At 31.9% G+C, this 16,992-nt stretch overlaps 1 protein-coding gene across 1 annotated transcript in view; it reads right to left on the bottom strand.

Annotated features, from left to right (window-relative positions):
- The window catches only part of LOC137926822 (cytosolic carboxypeptidase 1-like), a 79,740-nt gene that overhangs the window by 21,623 nt on the left and 41,125 nt on the right, over positions 1-16,992 (bottom strand). The gene's annotated exons all lie outside the window — the stretch shown is intronic.

The following is a 16,992-nucleotide window of genomic DNA, read 5'->3' as shown; positions in this document are numbered from 1 at the left end:
GTCGGACGGAGGCGAGAGGCAACCGAGTTTCCCGGAAGGTCCTGACTGCAATTTTAATTGCTGGGCGTTGATGGGCCCATCCTTTGAACATAACTCAAAGTGAGAGCGCTGCGGTCACCGTCCAAGATTCGCGGACCTGTTAACGTTAGATATAGGAAAGCATCTTTCTTAGCTTCATGATATTTTATCTGCATGAAGAATGTGCTAAAGAAAACATGTTTATTTTAACGATTGTAATCTCCTAATCTTTACGATACATTGTTGTTTGTTGAAGACACTTTGTTTTGGAGCTTTATGTTTTACATGAAGATTTAAACAATTTTCTTTGTCAATACTTTTCATTATTTTGTACATTTGTTAGTTGATATAGGTTTTTTTTTAATTTTCTAAAATATTATTCACGTTAGCGAGTTTTTAAAAATTGATTACTCTAACCGATATTTAGCGCGAGGTTTACTGTTTAATTGTATTAATATTACTATTTTATTTAATAGAAGTCTCTTCGTATAAAAACCTAGTCATTTTAAAAAGATAAAATGGAAAATTATCGTTAATTATTTTAGTAATTGGGGATATTTTTTTTTGTTTTATTAATGATATGTTGACGTAAAGGTATTGCAAACAACAAAAATAGTTATGACACATACGGTAAATAGAGATAGATAGAACCCACAACAATCAGGCGATAATACGCAAACGCTTATAGTTATTACAGAAACAGTTTCATTTACTCTGATGGAGACACCGCAAGCCTTTGTGAAGCAATCCCAGGGGAATCCGGAAAGCGATAGAACAAATGCTGGCAAAGCTAATTGTGCAATTGAGCTTTGGCTACGCTACACTACTGCGAACATCGACGACGGTGATTTTCCCATGCCGACATTTTCTGCACGTATACTTTTCCTGGACAATAACGTAACGAGGTATATTTTTTATAACGGTTTACAATTATTTTTGTATCTGGGAATGACGTCATGCTTCGACTACCTAGAAATCTACAATAGAAACAATCAACAGTGCGGAAAGTTTTAAATTGCTTATTTTAAGTTTCAATTATTACCAGTGTATTTTAAAAATTCTTTATGTTAAGTTGATAATATGGGCTTATTATTATTCGCAAAATGGCGCCCAAAACACTTTAAAAAGAACATGGGATATTTTTGATAAGGCCAATATTGCTTAAAATAGTATTATTATGCCTTTCGTAAATATAAATAGATGTAAACTAATAAAAGGCTTGAAGTAAAGTGAAATTTTTATTAATTTCTCTATTTTTTACTTCATTTAACCTGATTTCATATTTTATATATTTTATATGGATAGTTTTACTGGTAACTTCACAGTTGGTATCTTTAAGAATAAACCGTAAATAAGCTTTTCTGTAAGTACAGTGTTATGTTTACCGAGATTACAACTCAGGGTAACCTACACTCGCAATAATAACTGTTTTATTGTTAATTCTGCATTGGATTATAGGTGTAAACATGCATGTGTTTTTGATGAATAAATTATTGGAACACATTATTATTGGTGTTTTACTTTCACTGACATGGACACTAGTATCGAGTTGGTAAAACGGAACGTTTTTATTCAAAGATTTTAAATGAACCGGCATTTCAAATATATATATATATCAACTTTTTAAATATAATAATAATATAAAATATGTGTACATTGTTGCTTTTTAGATCAGAGGAATTACCGATTTTAATTATCGTTTTTTTGCGTTACAAGGGTCGATTGTCTAATATACTATAAAAAATTCAGAAAAGGCCAGTAGAATAATCAGAATTTCGTCGTCGTCGTTTGAGCCCTTAGACGCCCACTGCAAGGCAAAGGTTTCCCCCAAACATATCTATGAGAGGAATATATCATAACCGCCTCGCTTAACAGTCGGGTAGGTGATCGCATTTTGGTATAATGGTACCTAGAGGTCGCTGCAGCCTATCCTCTGGAACTTTGTGAGTAGTGGCAATCGTACGTATTTATGCGCTAGAACTAATTAGAATTTACTTTAATTTAATTTTTAATTATTCTATTTAATCTAAAAACAATTACAAATTTTATACTCAAAAAGCTAAAGTAAATAAGATTTTATTTGTTTGTTTATTGGAGTATAATAAATGGTAGTAAACACCAATAATATCATCACTACTGTGCTTCCTAATATATTATTATGGATATTGAAATGAACACAAAAAAATTTCCTTCTTAGTTCGATATGTCTAAAATATAAATTCTTTGGACGTTTTTTAAATGATAATAAAGATTGAGAATGAATTGCTCTCTAGTGTATCAGAGATGTAGTTAGTGACTACAAAAAATCGGTATGATTTTGTTGTAAGTTAACTTTAAGTTGAAGGAGTTCATTTTAGGGAAGATCAATATGATTCTAGTTTCTATCAAATTGAGCTACTATGGTATTCTTTTTGTAACGTGCACAAGCTGTCACTATAAATGCGCATAAATAGGTAATAATATGAGCAAAGAAATAAATATCACACTTGTAAATAGAAAACGACTGTCTAATAATATATTAATAATAAGCAGAAAAAAAAGCAAAATAAAGTAGCATGAAAAAATACAGAACTGGTTATAGGTGAAGAAGTCTTGAAGGAGTGAACGTGTAGGTAATTTGCTGTGAATCAATGTGTAGTATATTCAAAAAATAATGGTGTGAAAAGTAAAAAATGATCAAATAATAATGTAATAAGTAAAATCGTTTCCAATATTCGGGTTTATATTTTACACTACATGTCCTTGCAGACTTTGTAGTGCCAGAACTCATTGGCCTATCGGGTTCTTATGGAGAAAAATATATTTAGGGGTGACCATGTCACACAGTATGGCAGTGAAACAATGCATAAGCTTTAAATATTTTTGCTGACAAATGAGAAATGCTACACGTTTACTCCTTTAAAACTTTTACCCCTATAACAAATCTATCTGTAGATTTGAAATTGATGAAAAAATCATATTATCTCGTGCTTGAAGAAGACGCATAAAATTTAAGATTAAAAGAAATTATTTATCACATTAGATACAGTTGAACAAGTTAATACAACTCGTGTTCATACAACATGGAGCGATTAAAAATCAAAAGTGCGACAGGTTTTTTAATAGCTGCGTCGAATAAATACACGTGTATGGGTCGAGGTGCCCGCCAATATTTACACTGTCAACACAGATAACAAAGAACCACATCGATTGATGCTAAACACGACTCACAAACAAAGCACTTACAAAATACATAAAAGAAAATATATTTTTTTATACAATTTCATTGTGTCATAGAATAGTAACACTTAGGGTCCGTAAAATAAGAGTTTAAATAATATGGTGAGCTCCAGTGGCCGTTCGTGAGAAAACAACAATCACCGGTACGGATGAGCTTCTCCGATTGGATTTATGATATTTCAAAATCACGCTGGCAACCTTGAACCCTCAAGAAGGTAAATCACACGTCATGATAACTTTTTTCGACGGTTGTAAGAGTTATATGACGCTTGGGGATGCGCGAGAATCACGTAGATTGTGGTGTGTAATATAGTTTAGTGATGTTTAGCGCTGCTTTTAATTTACGACTCATTATGCTTTCCTTACACGGTTGTTCAGATTATACGTTAATTACTCATTTTATTGTTCTTGTTTAAGGCTGATTCTTAAGTAGAAGTAGCAATGGGCACATACAGCATAGAACTGGTGACCACTCTCGTTTTCCCCTACCATGGTAAAACAGTGTGTATTTATACTATTAATAATTTTCACTGAATTTTATTATTATCATGCTTCTCTCTTATCCTTCTTAATATCTTCTATTCATTTCTCTTTTTTTTTCTTTACTAAAGGCTAATTAATAAAAGGCTATCAAAATAATGGTGTAGTAAACTTTCATAATTTAGCTTCTATATTTATAAATTCGTAAACGACTCGACGACTCATTATAAAAAGGGATTTGGCAATACTACGTCATTTTGAATTACATACTTAATAATCTAAGTTATGATTCATCATTCGAGAATGAATCAGGAAAGAGGAGATCCGTACGAAACTACAAGCATGAAAGTAACCGATAATGGATTGGCAAGTCGAAGTGACAGTGGGCAGGATGTACAGTGCGCAGAAAAAATGGCCGCTGGAGCCTTAAGCTTATGGAGAGGAGAACACCGGCAAGTGCAGAGTAGGACGTCACCCACAAGGTAAACAGAAGACATTGCTTAATTCGGAAGACATCATACAGGCTGCTTCCATCCGGTTCTATTGAAATCTATAAGAGAGTCTTATATCCAGCAGAGATAGCAGTGAGATTCATCTCGAAGCTATTGCGGCTAAACAAAATTTCTATCTAAAAATTAATCTCTCAACGAAAGCATTCTTATTTTGTAGTCCATGTGCAAGTTACAAATATGTTTATATGTTATACTCTTAATCAAAAATTTTAATACAAAATCGTGTAAAGAAAAATTAAAAAGACTCCATATTAAATTTGAAATAAACGTTTATAGCTTATACTTTAAGCTTATAAAAATAATGTTCAAATAAAAAGGTACTTAGTATGATACTGTCGAACAGTCTGTTTAATAGCGAGTCCAAGCAAAGACCTAAAATTAATTGCTCAATTAATTTGGAGCATACAAGCCCATAACACGGCTTCGGCACCAGATCGCGTTAAGAGTTATGGAACATTTATAACGACTAAAAAACGGATATTACACGAACACAACGCGTTGTTATTTTAATAGGATTTTTAATGTGTTTAATCAAGCTATAAATAGGTTATTACAATGTTAAGCCGGCTTTAGGGTCTGGCGTGTTAAAAATACTGATTTCGCTAAACGCGGTCGTGATGAGGGGTTGTTGGATTGGGCATCGAGGGAAATTATAGGTGGTATTGGGGCGTACCCGTGGCCCATACTAACGTCCTGACACCTCGCCCATGTGCGCTGTGCCCTCACCGATTATAACGGGAAAGCTTTTAGGGCTTTCATGCACTTATCCGATGAACAAGTAGGTGACTGGTTGATGGCTGTAGTAATTGAAAATATATTACAAATATATTCTATGTGTATACATTGGTTATTTCGAAATAAACTCGCAAAGTGTACGCGAGTCGCCTTTTTGATAATTGAAATAGTCCTTGTACCACATTCAGTTTTTGAATAACATCTCGCTATTGTAATTAATCTACATCTTTGAATATTCTCCGGTGTATGTAATCCTTTGTGAACGGTGGTTGAGAGTATTATGTAATCAATATGTTAATACTTCGTATCTTTTTTCTAACTGTTATTGCTTTTACATAGATTTAAATACGTTTCAGAGATTTATTTACTGGCTCATCGCGTCATCTGTTGAACCATGAGGCTTATAAGCTTGAAGTAAAGTCAGCTAAAAAACTAGTTTATGAAACTCCACTAAAAAGGAGAGTTGAGGGAAATTTTCAAATTAGAGATTTTAAACGTATAAAACTTGGCCTAAATATTTATTTACTGTGTCTAAAATAAATATTGGATTTAAAAAAATTTCACCCACAAAAGCAGTGCTGGTCACGCAACCAGGCGGGAGCAGCTAGTTTGGATATAAGAGAAGTGCACAACCACCTTTACACAGCCCTGTTTCGCAGCCAATCTCCCGGCCTGTAATTGCTTAAACACATAACCACTAATGTCACGTCGACAATAAGATAGATCGGCACCGCTGGTCTATATACTGGGCTGCAGTTATAGCATTATTAAATAAACAAGCTGGTATGAACAAGGGTCAGTATTATATAATAAAGGATAATTTGGAATATTATCGGGTGCTCTGAGAGATATATAAAAACAAAAAGTTGCAACGGAGGAATTTCATTTACAGCAATATCGTTAATGCTTTGTACATTAACCAGTCTATTTATGGCAAGATTAAGGTTAGGTTACTGATAATGTGAAAACTTTTTAAAGATAATACACACAATAACATGATTGAGATTTTTTCTTTAATTTTGACTATTTTGTTTAGACTTTTGTACTTTTATAATTAAATTTTACATTACATTGTATAATTTAATTATATTTCTCCACTTAAGGAGAAAGATGCTGACGGCTCTAACACTGTTCATTACTAGTGCAGTTGCCAAAGTCAAAATAAATAAATAAAAGACAAGTTGTAATTTTAAATAATATTTTTTTACATCTTTAGGCAATATTTCAACAACATTATAGATGAAGTGTTAAATTTTTAAATTTTTGCAAGTTGTGTAAATCAGAATAAACAAGACGTAACCAATTCAATTATTGCTTTAACATCTAATAATATTTACTATCTAGTTGTGATAAATGTAATCTCTCTTGTAATGCACCAGAATAAACACGAAATCAATTAAAAAAGTTCATCATTCAGCAACTACTGAAAGAATCTTTTGCATTGTAATCTATATATAGGATGATTAGTTATAAATGTAAAAATTTCAAACGTGTAAGGCTAATTTTCAGTAAAAATCTGTAAAACTTTTACACCTGTAATCAATCATTCTGTATTGAATTAACGCGATATTTACTACAGGTCCTTACCTTTTACATATATAATCACTGTGTATAGAGTGCAGTTAATCTCAGTGTTGCTAATTTTATTATTTCATTAGACACATTTTATATTTTGAATTAAAAAATGCAGACTGATTAAAAATATAATTATTTTAAGGGTAAGTTACAGTTACAGATAACTTAAAAACATAGTAAAGCTTAAGATATGTAGTTTCACTACAATATGTTTCATCATTATCATTTCAGCCGTAAGAGGACATGTTGGAAGCGGTCCAAAATAAACATACATGTTTTCATTAAAATATCTAAACCTACTTTTTAAAATACATTCTTTCTCAAAGCAAAATATATAAATATCTATTATAATGAAGAGATTCTTATTGATTCTGATTGATTCAATTTTTTGGCTAATTTTTTTCTATAAAATTATGAAACATTTTCCTTAAATGTAAACAAAGAAAAACAACATACTGTACATACAATTCTTACATACTTATCGTATAAAACGCTAGTGGACAAGTTTATCTTCGTAAGTGTATAAGACGGTATCCGAGTCGCAAATTCATCATAAGATTTACCGCTACATTTAGGAACTGTCATAAGACACGGTGAAGAGCCTCATAATACAAAGCCAGCGAGCATGCAAATGCTGATTCCGCTAACCTTAATGGTGCTGTGCTCACGATTTTGTCCGACGAAAAGCGAGAGAAATATTTACCTTAAATACACACGATATTATACTTTAAAATGAGTAGATAAACAGCCTGCAACGTAAATAATAAAAAGCTGTTTTTGTGTAAAAGGTATTTTGCAAAAACTATAAAACAACATTCATATATTCTAATGAGAGATATCTTTAGATTTCTCGCTTACTTTGCTGCTATTCATATTAAATTATGCTTTAGAATTACTTATATACATGTCCGCTGTAGAACCTCTGTTACTTGTAACAGTTAAACGTCAAATGTTGCTCTTATTAATGACTTCGAACCTCTACAGAGACTAATGATTATATATCTCACAAAGTTCATTAATACACGTGTTTTGTGTTTAGAATTATGCAAAAAAAACATCTTTACTCGTTTCGTTAACACGTTAAATCTTAATATGAAATATCTTGATATCTTAGACGTTGTTAAAAGTTCTTATCATTATTCTGTTTAATATTTCTCGATTTGTGAAAATAAATTGATTTTAACTATTAAAAAAATTGTTGGTAAGGTTTCTCTTAAGAGACTTTTCACATCTATTTTGATAAGTATATAATAATTAAATGCATGTGTTTGATAGGAATTGTATATTTAAGTTAATTACAAACCTCAACATAAATGATGATATTACATTGCGTCTTCATGTTCGAGTTGAGAGTCACAAGTAAAAAAGTACTGTCATCTGTTTAAATTTATTATGTTGTATATTGAGGTTCATATGAAGATGAATCGTTCAAAGAACACATGTATACGGATGGAAGAGTTTAAACCATTAACACCATTCACATACGCCCCTTGCGTGAAAAGGATTACCGTGTAAAGCTTTTACAGACATATAAAAAAACGTTCATAGGCAAATAATACACTCTTTTTTTGTATTGACGTTTCACTTTTTTAATTAAGGAACAAGTAATAGAAATTTAGACAAATTTATTCTAGATATTGAGTTCTTATTATTTGATATACGTATATAAAATAAATGTATAGTAAAATATAAATTAGAATACGTACATATAAAATATTGTATATAATTGTGTACTTTATGTATTATCTTAATTCTTCGTAATATAAGTATCTGTAATATATATGTGATGTATTTATTTATAAACTCTTATATTATTTGGTGATTACCTTATCTATATTTCTTATTAGCCAAATCTATATAATGATTGTCTGGAAGAAACTATCGTTTACTATAAGAAGCACCTCCCCCGTACCTAAGTTTTTGCCTGTTACACATATTGTTCTTTTTATATCCTATGTTGATGTCCATAAAAGATTAAATCAATAAACTGGCTAATGTCTATTATGATTACATCGTTAACTTGTACTAGATAACTTTGTTAAAATTACGTTAAATTTATCAATCAGAGCTAATAAGCTCAGCTCTTTCGGAACTCAGTTTTATATTTCAAATATTTGCGTAACTTAAAATGTTGTAAAATCGAAATTTATTAATATTCTTATTACGAGAATTAACTATTAAATAATAAGTATATTTTAAGCGTTTTAATTTGAACAGTTTGTCTTTAATTACTTCGAATGACGTATTCAATAAACGTAGGTCGTTAAACATTTAATTAGGTCTCGTTACAGACCAGATACCTGTACAACGTGATTGCGCGTCGTGAATTTGTTAGCAAAAACTATTCGTGTAAGATCTTAGTAACTGGTCAAGAACACGTTAAGTAAAACATCGATTGAAATGTGATGTAACTTGAGAATTAAACTATACGTGTTTCTTTATCGTTTTATTCCAGTTTGTGACGCGAATAGTCATGTTTTCCTCTAGTGGCAAATGATATGCCTGCCCATTACAATGGTAGCATCACAAACATCTGTTTTGTAATACAAAATACTACTATAAATCACAATTGTCTCTGTCAAAATACACGACGTGTAATTCATATTTCTACTGACTTCGTCGTTTTTTCACATACTGAGTTTTGGCAGCTGGTATGCGATGCGATGATATAAATATTGCATACTTTAACTCGTCTTGGTGTGCCGAGCTATGTATATGTTGCGTAAATTTGTACGGATATAGTAAGCGTGTGATAGAAGGTACAGTAAATAAGTGTATAGTATATATTTTTTATTTCGTTACGTGTTTATTTATTCTGTATTACTAATTAAATAATGTTAGAAATAATATCAATGCGAAAGTTTAGATTTTCACAAGATTTTTGTTAGAAGTAAACTCGGAAATGGTTTAACTGATTTGGAAGAAATATGGAACACACATTCACCGTATCCTGGATTAATATATTTTAATTATTATTATTTTGTTAACCCATCTGAAAAGAAAAGACAGTCATTTTATTATACTCGGTTGGGTACATTCAGTATGAAAAATAAAAACAATGAAAACACGTGTTGATCGGACGACGACTGGAATGTCACTGTCATAAAATACCATTTTGCAAATTTACAAGCCCACGCAAACATAGAGCCACGTGCAAAGATGAGTTGAGGTATAGATATCCAGTACGATACTCAAGAAGACCAGTAAATTTATTAAGCCGTTTTAAGTTGTATGTAACAATTTTCGCATTACATTTTTACATGATTACTTATTTTATTTCAAATATAAGCTGTGTTAATGTAATATGTAAATAGCTGTAACTAGACAGTTTGGAACTACATTTATAGACATGAAAACCATAAACATAAGTAGTCACTATGAATTATCCGGTTGAAAATAAACACGGAAAGTTTTTTTTATTCACATAAGCAAATAAAACAACTTAAATTAATAACATATAATAGCTCAAAGAGAGCGTTGCTCAATTGTAAGCTGAGAAGTTAAATATGAAAAGTTTGATAATAATGATAATAAGTTTATTGTACACGATACAATTATAATCATTTAACTAATAAAATAGAATAAAAAGCTACTTTGATAATAAGTACACACATATTTGTTTTGAAACGGAGGAATGCATGTAAACATACCTTAGTCTACCCTAAAGGAAGTTTCTGTGCATGTGCGAGTGTGGATGTTCGTTTGTGTGTGCGTTTTTATGTGTCTTTGTGTGCAAACAGACCTATTCAGCATAGGACTGTGGATGGACTGCGACAAGCTGGTCTCCTAAATGCCTGCTGTGTTGAAAATTAAAGAAGGAAAGTAATAAATTATTTAATTAATTATTTATTACTTTCTCTCAGTAATGTTTATGACAGAACACTGAATACGTTTCATAAATTTTTTAACAAAACGTTCAAAAGACTAATGCGATGCGAAAGGTTCTCTCAAAAAAGTAGCAGATGAGCCAAAAAAATGTAATACAAATGTACGAACAATCGTAATGACCTCATCCTTACATCACAGAATTGGACATGGCGTGCGAGGAATTATTCACACTCATCTGGATTGCATGCGAAGTTGAAACACTTTTGGGTGTTTATTACAAAATAAAACTGTTTCTTTTAAATAGTACATTGTTGTAAGAGTAATTCTCTAGCTTGTTAATTTTACTTTAAATTATATAAAAAGCTAACAGAGACCTGTTAAATTGAGTAAATTTATTAAGACCATAAACACATGGTCTTATAAAATTCACTCGATTAAAGATATGTAGATTTATTGATAATACTTAATGAATATACTACAAAATGTACAAAGGGTTTAACACTAATAACATATATAATATATTTCGAATGTAACAAGGCAGTGTTATCGATAAGAGCGATCTTTTCCAGACCGCCAGAAGGAATCACTAGTGCAGAAAAGATGTGTGGATGTAATTACGCGTACGTAGTAAATACATAAATAAATAAAATAAATACATTACTTTAGATAACTTAAAACTATTTATATACAACTAGAGTAATATTCCTTTGAGATACGAATAAATATAATTTATGCTACGTTAAGGTTAAGATTGTAGATTTTATTGTGCACGGAGACGGAGACCGTTGCATTGAAAGTTATATCAATTTTGGTCTGTCTATAATCTGTAGTCTATGGCTTAGTTCTAGAACTACAGGCCACAGATTACATATTTCAATGGAAAATCACGAGAACCTATATAGTTATTTTTTAATCACTACATATTTCATTACCTGGATTAAAAATTCAAGAATAATCTTTGTTTACAATAGTGTTTCTATCGACGAACGGAAGCGCTACTGCCTGCGATTCATGATAAAATTGAATCTATGTTCTTCGACGTATTCAATGTTTCAAATTGTTTCGTTTTAGGTGATGAATCACAAACAGCCAGGTATATCCTTTTCGTGATATCCGGTTTTTCAAGTGCATTTTTATTACAACCGGTCCGTTCCGTTATTTACAAGTTTTATAAAAAAGATAACTATGTAAAAGGATTCCTTATTTTTGCAAGATTATTCTTTTTAAATTGCTTTGAATTCTATATTAAACGATCCATTACATTTTGAATTCAGCATTGTGAAACAATGCATAACATAACGTTCTATTTTACTGGCTATTATTACTATTATTACGTTACTTTTATTTCACCTAAAGGAATGGATTAAATTATTAATACGTAGTTATGCATTAAACCTAGCACGACCAGCTATGCGACGGGTTTTAAAATAGTCGACACTATTGTTGTAGACTGTGAAGTTATTTTTAAAGCAGCGTAGAACAATACACGGGCAAGTTTTTGTAATCGCTTTAATCGATAAGAAGCGACCACCTCGAAAGTCGACACCGTTGGGCTCTGTAATATGTTAGACCACCTCGCAAGTTATTAAAAAATATAGAAGCGAAGAGTTTTGAGTGTGATCGCTTGAAATAATTATACAACCTGTTTAATATATCCATTTAACGAATTTAACGTGTAAGTATTAATACTGGATTTCATATAAATAGAATTTCCTAAATGAACACTTAATGGCTAATAAATACTAAATGTAAATAGCTAACGTTCGTACATATAAGTTTCTTTTTTATTTTTCAGCCGACAGGCATAGCCTTTCCCCCAAACACCGCCACGACTAAAAGCCCTACTCTGGCCTCATCCTTTCCTTTCCGCAACCTTAAATAAGTCATTGGTCTACCTAGTAGGAGGCGTGTCCACATCGCCCTGTATCTTTTATGATTGTTATGTTATAAAATTCATTTGTGTTAATTTTTAACCTGCCTAAAAAGAGAATTCGGGCCTAATTTTATACACATGTGTCGAGTAGCCACATACTCAAGTAAATATTGTTTAATATTTATAGCGGCAACTTAGTTTTATTAGCGGCAATTTAGTTAAGTCAGGGACGGGGTGTGACAACCGAAAGAAAGGAAAAATGACAAACAGTCAAATATATAACTAAAAAAAACACTTAAATTAATGACATAATATATTGGTATGACAACTATTTCAATACGGATTTTCTATTTTAAATTAGCAAGTTTATTTACAACAACATAATGAGTGCTCAAGGTCATATTTATTATGATAAATTTAGTCTAGATCACAAATATTTAACGTTGACGCGTCGGTCTACGATTGCACCATTCGTTTTGGCGGCATGTGCGGTCCCATTATTGCTATCAGTCAAACATCGGAGTCATGCAGCCATTCAATTAAACTCTACGAAGCGATGTAACATCTTCGGATGAAAAAAAAAACTCCTCGTATCGTTCGAATCTCGCTACTCTTGTTCGTTTTGCAGCTATTAAAGTAATATCTCCACGCAAATAAAATTGTGAATTTTTATTCTGTAAACTGGCATCGCGTCCAAACGTAACTCATCCGATGTAAGACAATGCGATAGGCATCGACCGTACGAGATTAAATAGAAGTCTAAAAATTAATCTTGAATAATGAATGTTTAAGGCAATTCAATCTCTGTTTGGTTCTAGTTAAGTGCAGTATCTTGTATTGCGCATACAATGAGGTACTAAATATATTTAGAATTATTTTTAGAAGTAGGCTCCGAAGCGAGGCGACTGTAAAGGGAGGTAATGTTATAGAGCGAGTGTGTCAAGGCTCAAGGGCTTGCGGCCGGGCTTCGTACAAACACGGTCCCACCAATTAACGTCGCGTTAGGAACTCCGTGCTTAAAGTGGTGAACCGGCGGCGGCTTTCAACTATCCAATATAGCCTAATTGCCTTTATTCGAGCACGCATCTAACGCTCTAGTCAAACTATCAGCTCGTCACGCCGAGCATTCTTTACTTTTAACGTTTTTATGGGTATATTCATACAAAAAACTACTGCATTTTAACAATACAAAACTCCAACTTTTAGTTCGAGTAACCACAAAATGCACGACAGAAAAACCTATTTCATTATTGTAATAATGTAACAGCATGTTTCAATCGATCAAAAACAAATACTTATGCTTCTAAAATCACCCGTATTTATTATATTTTAATTAATACTTGTATTCTTGATAAAAATTTAAATTTAGTAATTTCTCACAGTAAACACTTTTATTAGTTACTCTGATTATGTGTATAAATAAAAAATTGGAGGACGGCTCAACCAAATAGCCCTTTTCCATAATTGCGGTAAGGCACGCAAAAGGCTCTAGTGGAAAAAATATGGCAAACGAGCAATCAAACAGTAAAAACAACATTTTTCAGTTCCTGTTCAAACCACAATAGAAAATCAAAACTCAGACCCCAGACAAATATTTCACGTCAATCAAAACCAAAAGAGGCAAGTTGCATGTAATTAAACATAGGATATCATTTATTACAATGAAAACATAATCACATTATAAATAACTTCTTGCAGTATATGAAATTGATATTAATTGTTGTGAATAATCGTTTTTTTATTGATACATTAAACCAAAAAACAAAGAGTTGAAGTTGAAGTTGAAAATAAAGTTAAATACACTGTGTTTATTTATTTTTCTATTGGACTGTGCGAGGCAACATTAGACAAAATGAAGTTGATCGGGGAATAAAATGCAGTATCAACATTACGCACACATTTTTTTCTCCTTTATTGGCATTTGAAAAATAAAGATCGATATAAAACACGGTAATAAATTGGAACAATCGCTAAAGTAACTCACGCTGCGGCCAGCAATGCTAATGAGACGATAAACGCTAATTACACAAGGAACTAATTGCAAAAATACTGCGAGTAAATAAATACAGGTGCAGTCGGCCTTTCAATGTTTATGCGGTATTCGTCTAAAGAGCCTGCCTTATTTAACCTCTATTTCTTCGTGGGCACTTTAAGATCTGGACAAGGAAGAGGTAATGGATTCTGCATTCACCATATGTAAAAGCATCACAGATTGTGACAAATTCATACATTATTAGTAGTCTTATGGCAAAATCGATTAACAATCACTGCTTGGATTTATCTGAAGTAGCTTTTGTTACATACATTTTGTTTGTTATATATACGTACTGATGTCCAGTACATTACCTGATGGTAAGTAATAAACGCTACTAAAAATTAAGTGCTGGACGGAATTTTGCAATTCAAAATCTTGCTCATCACGCCATTTACGGTCATCATGTTACGAGGTTAAAATAAACCAATTTAAATGTCTACAGTAGTTGCGTACTATTTGTGTTGTTATTACTTTTATATTACTTTGTGCTGTTAATAACATTTTGATAAGTAAAATAAAGTGAATTTATTTAAGTTAGTTAATTTATTTTCTTATTAACTTGTTACTCAAATTATAAAAATCAAACACAGAAAACACAAAATTTCAATTTTTACAACGGCAATTGTCGTATCATCTTTTAATAGTCTTTTATGTGAATTGAACAGAGTTGTTGGGAAAATATGCCCAGAAAGCTGTTTAACATACGCTCTGTTTAATAAAATGTAGCGTTATCGGCAATTTAGTAAATTTAATTTTTGCACATCACCGCAATAGCGCTCGCCGCATCAATAGTATCTATACATTTATTTGTAATTGCGGTGCCTTGTAAAACAGTACTTCAGCATACAGACCAAGGCATATCTGAGTAGTACGGTCTAACAATCGAAACCAATGTGGTGTGTTATTGTTCCTTCAGACTTTATTATTGATATTCGTATTGTTAGCCAATCTTTTATATTTGCACTTATAATAAAGATAATGAAAAAAAGATAAATTTATTTATTCAACATTTAAACTTTTAACAGGACTTTTAAGGAACGACAACTTTTTAAAAATCTATTTTATGTTTGAATCTACTCTGCTTCACGAGGTATTATTTTAGATGCGTAAAGGAAGCAGGAACAAACTACACATCAATATTTCTTTTAAAAAAGTTTTACAACATGCTTTATTATGCTTTATGAATCAGGATTTATGCATTTAATCTTTCAGTCAGATATAGCCTGAAAACAATTAAAATATCAAGGATCAAACAAAATTAAGAAGGATCAAACAAAACTTCAAGGGTTCTTGTCATTTCTTAAACTCACTCTTATATTGAATAATATGCCTTTTCCGTCAATTTATTTTGAATTTTATAGATGGCAGTTCAATAGTGTTTTATTGAATTTTAATAAAAAAAATTGTTTAAGAAGTCAGAATTTTGGTATAGACTAGTTCCTTGTATAATAAGAACGTCTCCTATTTTGCACAGGGAAAATATAGAATTTTTAGAGCAGTGTATCAAAACAGAATTTTGTATGGCATTGTACTACGAAAACGCTCTATAATTATTTAGTAATTCGCATTGTGATTGATAAACGCACTCTTTTGTTTCTCATATAGATTTGGCTTAATCAAAGGCGGAGTGCCTGCGGCGATTGTCTTTTTTATGAGCATATGAATAACGAAACGAATACTGAGAAATGAGTTATTATACTGTTTAAAGTCTTGTAGGTAATAGGACGGCAAGAAAATTGTACAATTTATCCATCGTACACGCTGGATTACGATGATACCGAGGGACAGTATTCCGGGAATAACAAACACTGGAAAAGAATATTGGAATGATTGTAACCAGAAAATAAAGATTAAAAAATAATTCCAGTACGCGTGGCTTACATACTAATAAACCTTAATACAGATGTTCGTTCTAAGTTGCGTAAATATAGGTAGTTTTATAAATTCTTAGAATTTTAAATTGCATATTTTTTATAAATTCAGTAGTAATAATTTTTAGTAACAAATTTTAACAAGAATTAGTTTCAATTTTGCTATTGAGTTAAATACCAATATAGTATACATCAATCTTAATTAATTATGGGTTTAGTGTTAATATTTTTTCTTATTGTTTGCTTAAAACTTGGAGGTTTTTATTGAAGTTAAAGAAAAAGTTATAATAAAATTTTTATCGTAAGCTCTACATTAAATTCTATAAGTAAAAGGCTACGGGCAAATAAATTTAAAAGAACAAAAGATAATCTCCACAAAAGAGTGACAACACGTGATCCTTACACGTCACCTTCAGAGACTTATGCCCGCTAAAAGAAAGATGGGCCTCACGCCGCTGGCACTCCTATATGAATCCATAAAATGATTTAAAAGGAATTTTCTGCGCACGCATCAAATGTTGTAAGAATAAATTAGTACGCTTGCAATAATTGCAGTCGGGACGTTCTCGATGCTCAATGGGAGATACAAAGGCACACCCTTGAAGCGAGCCGCGTTGCGTCGAGAAAAAACTACGACAACCCTTTGGACAAGCAAAGAATTCGCGTCGACCGCAACAAGAACAAATTGAGAACGCAAACTATTGTGCGGTACGATTTGAGATAACTCCCGTGCGGAGGAGAGCGGCGCCGTGCGTCCGCCCGCCGGACGTCCGCAACACCACCGAAACGGGTTCGACATCTTGTACCATCTACATTGCCCGCTAGACATCTCTCTAACGAAATAGA

The sequence above is a fragment of the Battus philenor genome, unplaced genomic scaffold (assembly GCF_028537555.1).
Source record: "Battus philenor isolate CCGP_79_NKW_IND1 unplaced genomic scaffold, ilBatPhil1.0.hap1 SCAF_3, whole genome shotgun sequence".
In the NCBI taxonomy this organism is placed as follows: Eukaryota; Metazoa; Arthropoda; class Insecta; order Lepidoptera; family Papilionidae; genus Battus; species Battus philenor.
Note: the sequence above shows the minus strand (reverse complement) of the source record. Positions and strands in the feature narration are given on the sequence as shown.